General features: G+C 37.2%; 1 non-coding gene and 1 pseudogene across 1 annotated transcript; both read left to right on the top strand.

Moving 5' to 3' along the window:
- Positions 1-2,338: 2,338 nt before the first annotated feature.
- Positions 2,339-2,457, top strand: LOC118607104. The gene has a single exon (XR_004952700.1). It is a non-coding gene; the product is annotated as a 5S ribosomal RNA (ribosomal RNA).
- Positions 2,458-2,560: 103 nt separating this feature from the next.
- Positions 2,561-2,679, top strand: LOC118607330 (annotated as a pseudogene).
- The last annotated feature ends 2,762 nt before the right edge of the window (positions 2,680-5,441 follow it).

The following is a 5,441-nucleotide window of genomic DNA, read 5'->3' as shown; positions in this document are numbered from 1 at the left end:
ATAGTAACTGTCACCATGGTTTTATGACATCTAAAACTATAACGTGTGTGTAAATATATTAGAGCAGTATCTATTATAGTAGTATATATACTTTATCATTAGTCATGTTTTTTTCCCAACCAATTATTCTCTTGGATTTTTCTACTCTACGCACTCCTTGTCAAGGTGACCAACAGAGAAAAGATGACATTACTTACCTGTTATTAGGGTGAGGGGGGCTCCAGGGATCACGCTGGTCCTCGGATGTGTGCTGCTTCCTGTCTCAGAATCATGATCAGCCGGTTAGCAGCCTAGGTGCTCTGTTCCTACATTAGACTGAATTTCGCATCCTGTCACTGGATGTTTCTCTGAGCCATATTCTCTCTGTGACACCAGCCCGTGCTGATCTCCCTGAAACTTCTGTCATCTGTTACCTCCCAGTTCTCATCACCTATTATACACTGAACGTTTGTTTCTCCCCCTTCCTTCAATTCATATGTCGATATTTTTAACCCCCAGCGTGGTGATATTAAGTCATGAGGGTGGGGCCCTCGTGAATGGGATTAGTGCCCTTTATAAAACAGACCCCAGAGAACCTTCTGTCACATGAGGATGCAGAAGAAGGCAGTCATTCACTAACCAGAAGTGAGCCTTCGCCGGATACCCAATCCGCAAGTGCTTGGATCTTGGACTCCCAGCCTCCAGAACTGTGAGAAATGAATGTTTGTTGTTTAGGCCACCCAGTCTATGTAAGTTCGAATGGTGATAATGTGAGAGGGTGTGAGGAGAGAGAAGCTGTCATACTAATAAAACATAGACATAAGAATGAACCAGTGACATAGCATATCTGTTACATGCACATGTATATCACATGGAAAACAACTCCTCTCTCTCCTTTATCCTAACCAGCTAAAGCTGATACGTATCAGTCCTTCCCACGCGTGCTGAAGGAAATCATCTGATCTAAGTCTATGTGAGCTGTCCCGCAGTTGATTCCTCTATTTGCTTGAAAAGTTGATTGAAAATTCATATGTAAATTGGGCTATAGAAAATAGAATGTCAATTTAAATGTCAGCTAGCACTGTTTCAATCAAATGTTGCCTGCTCTCAGTGAAAATTCTACAGCCTGCCCCTTCTGGAAAACGATGTTTTTAAAATTCTGGAAAAGCGGCAGAGCTGCCATGCGTTGCTCCGTATCAGAGAGGCTTCTCTCATTTGGTGCCGATTTCCTTGACGGTGGGAGTTCTCTTAAAGCATGTGTTTACAGTTCGTTGCTTAGGCACCGACGCTACACATATTCTAAAAACCTTCAGTTTGTGTAGTGAATTGATGGAAGCTAATTTCTATTTTTGAATTTATTAGAAACCCTTATTCACTACCAAATAATTGTTGGATGAGCGAATTTTGTTAATACTTTGGATTTGTCACTGTGTTAAAAAAGAAAAATAACCCACAGATACAACTTTGTGCAGGTCAGGATGCTATTTGAAGTAGAAATTTGGGATTAATAATATCCCAGTGATTGTCTGGATAGAAGCATGTAAACATGCCCTTTCTTCTTGTAGAATAGCCTCTGGAGATTTAGTTCCAGGAACATAAAATATCACACTGTAGAGCCTGTACCTGTTGAAAAACAGTTCTCATTGCAAATGACACTGACATACCAGTTTTGTTTATTATGAGATTTATTTCTTCATGCTTGGCAATTATGAGTAACCTTTGAAGGAAAAGAAAAAAACCCGAACGCTTATAGCTTGGTAAGTCATGTGTACCATTTCAGAAATTTCCCCTAAGTTCAAAGAACAAGTAAATATCACTTACGCCTACAGATTTAAAATTCTCTGCCAAAAAATAAACGATAAGAGTTTTCTCCTGTTTTCATATCTGATTATTTTTATAAGGTGTTCCTTTAGGGGAAGAGGAGAATTTATGGCTATAAGTTGCCTTAACTTTTTAGATTCTTGAGAATTCACTGAGCCTGAACCATCATTTTCATTTCCTGCAGCAGTAGTTGTTCAAAGTTTTTTAAAGTGATCGAATCATTTCAATAAGAAGCAAACTATCCTCTTAGTGTGACTAAAGCTAATGGTGATGCTTTTGGCCCCTAGGGGAGTGAAAAATGCAATTCAGAAAGAGAATACAATGCCTAAAAGACTGCTCTAGCCAATTCTGAGTGTTAGACTGCAGGGCATTAAAGGGAAGGATAGTCCTTTGTTATTTTAAATATGCTCATTATTTTTATAATACAGAATGGGTGCATATCAAAATAGAATCTTTTTTTTTCACCACCACCCCCCCCCCAAGCCCAATGTAGGGTGGAAAAGATGCATTTAACAGATAAGATAAAGAAAAAAGTTGAGTCTGTGGCCATGCCACCCTGAATGTGCCTGATCCCATCTGATCTCAGAAGCTAAGCAGGGTTGGGCCTGGTTAGTACTTAGATGGGAGACCACGTAAGAAGACCAGGTGCTATAGGCATTAAAAAAATAATTGATATGTCAGAAACACAAATATTCTTAGAAAATTGACAGAATACCAAAATAATAGAGGTGTATCCTTCAAGTATAAAATATAGAGAGAAGTCTGCGGCCATGCTACCCTGAACAAGCCTGATCCCATCTGATCTTGGAAGCTAAGCAGGGTCAGGCCTACTTAGTACTTGGATGGGAAACCACCTAGGAAGACCAGGTGCTATAGGCATAAAAAATTTAAAAATGGAATAAATAAAAAAGTAGAAATCCATTCCATCGACCCTCCAGTTTTATTCATTATCAGGCTCACGCTCAGGCCTCCTCTGGTACAGCACAGTGTATCTTTCTCAGAAGCTTCTATGCAGCTCACAGTTAAGAACACAGAGAGGAACATCAGAAGCTATTAAAACAGACTGCATTTGTAAAAAGGAAGAGAGCTCCATTATTTCGGCTCCAAACAGAGAGGGCATAAAGTCCTCAAATCCCACTGGGAGATGGATATTTAAGTGACTGGATCATAAATTGTAAATTTCAAATCATTAGACCCGAAGCTGGTTTACCTATAAACCTTGTGCTTGTTAACGTGGTTAGAACAGCACTCACGACCTGGCATGAGGTCTTTTAGCCAATATCCTATCATTTAGAAAATGTAATGAGGAAAAAAATTATCTCTTAACAAAAATATATTGCTATATATGCAGGCAAATGCGTATGGGAATCATACATTTATCATGCTTTTATATGTTTGCCCAAGCAACTGATTCTGTATTTCTTAGCTGCTGTGGGGTTTTTCCTTCAAACATCTTAAATATATCAAAGGGTTACAAATAATGCAGTTGCACAAGAGACTTATTAAGTGGCAAAGACTATTTACTGTAGATTGATCTGAGCATTTCAACCTATATTGTAATAAAATATAATATTGAATATATTAAAAGTAAGCTAGTAGTATATATTGACAAATGAGTTTATGCATATCTCTATAATGTTTGCTGTGTGTGTTGTGTGTGTGTGTGTGTGTGTGTGTGTGAAAGAATGTATATTAGTATATCTACATCTTAATGGTTTGTAGCATAATATGTTATATGTTATATTCAGGGAATTAAGATAGACCAGTAAATCATTAAAGAAGTGTTCTATACAACTCACTACAATATTTTCGAAATAATTTTTTGATCAATGAATGAATTTAATTTATCTTATTGAGCTTTTATACATTATATATATACATATATATATATAAAGAACAATAGTGAGTATGAGAAATTTGAAGGTGTATCCGACCAGACTTAGCCACTACTTATTTACACATACATGCACACACTAATGTCACACCAGTGTGGCGATAAAGAGTGTGAGTTCTGCCGCCAGGTTCCTGAGTTCCGGTATGAACTTGACAATGTACTGCCCATGCGCTGTGAAGGAGGAAGTGTCTCTACACTCTAGTTTTCTGTTCTGTAAAGGGGCATTAAGACCAGTATCTGTCTCATTGGGTTGTTGTGAGGATTTAATGAGTTGATATATGAAAAGTGCTTAGAAGATTTACTCAGAGTTGTGTTCTTTACCTGTAAAAATGACAGTAACAGTAATCACATAAAATATTGTCTTCATTTAATTATTATTTTTTTTTATCTTGAGTTTAGGAGTGACAGTGATCATTTATTTTGACATGTTAAATATCTATATAGTTTGTGTATGATCTCTCTATATATAATATATGTGATCAATGTGAAAGAACTAACATGGTTGAAAGTTTTCTAAGCTTAATATGTATAGAACTGCATGGGGAAATAGGTTTCTTTATCGAGATGCCATGTGACTTCATATACCACCTGTCAGTTGCTTTTCTTACTAATAAATTTTATCTTGATGCCATTTTCAAGTCACCAAACTCTATAGTAAACATGCAACATTGAGTTACCCAGTTCCTTTTTGTTGGTCTTTCTGCCTAAAGGAGATTATCTACCACTGTATCCTAGTTACCATTCTTCTTATCATTTCCAGATCTACATATCTAGCTAAGAATGCAAATGAGTTATAGATAGATACATAGATAGATGGAGAGATGATAGTTAGCTAGATGATTGATAATAGATAGATAATAATAGACAGATGATAATAGATAGATAATTGAAATAAATGATTGATAATAGGTAAATGATAAGAGATAGATGAATTGGTAGTGCTTTAAAGCTAATGTGTTCAAAATTGAACTCATCCTCTCTTTCACTCACAATGTGCCCCTCCAGTTTTCTCTCATGGATGAATGGCACCACATTTTTGTGCAGCCCTGGAACCCAGCCAATATTTTGCCTTCTCTTCTCTCTCTCATGGTCCATGTCCTTTCTTAGGTCCTCCTGATTCCATCTCCTTAAGAGCTCTCGATTCTCTCCTTCCCTCCATCTCCGCTGATGTTTCTATGATTTAAGGGGTGATTGCTTCTTGGCTGGTCTGCTAAAATGGATGTCTGATTATTTTCCCTGTGTTTCTCAGCTTAAAAGCTATTCAGAGATTTGTGTTTTCTTCAATATAATAACAACTTTAAAATATTGAAAAATTACAGATGGGCTATGAACGTTGGAATTGCTTTATATATCTCATTGATGCTCAGGGGAAAAAAATGCCTTATGAGAAAGATGTTATTGTTATATCCGTTCATAATTGAGGAAAGTGAGACACAGAAATTCAGTCCTAGGTTATATAGTTAGAAGATGCTAGGCAAAATCAAAATTGCCTAGTAATACTTGGAAAGCCGTTATTTATTTCAATGAATGTGACTCTCTCTTGTTTCTTGCTCAGGTTCCAAGCTAGTCATTTTGCCTCTGACAAGCCTCCTTTGACCAAAACTGGGCTAGGTCTTAGAATTTCAGACTTCTGAAATCACAGCGTTCACTCAAGCGTTTTAGTATTTGGACCTATTCTTTGTAGGTCTACTTTTCTCTTCAGCACTCTCTGCTCTGTGTGGGTAGGGTCTGCCCTGGTCTGTTGATA

The sequence above is a fragment of the Rousettus aegyptiacus genome, unplaced genomic scaffold (assembly GCF_014176215.1).
Source record: "Rousettus aegyptiacus isolate mRouAeg1 unplaced genomic scaffold, mRouAeg1.p scaffold_m13_p_8, whole genome shotgun sequence".
NCBI classification, from domain to species: domain Eukaryota; kingdom Metazoa; phylum Chordata; class Mammalia; order Chiroptera; family Pteropodidae; genus Rousettus; species Rousettus aegyptiacus.
This window is presented reverse-complemented; position numbering and strand designations above follow the sequence as displayed.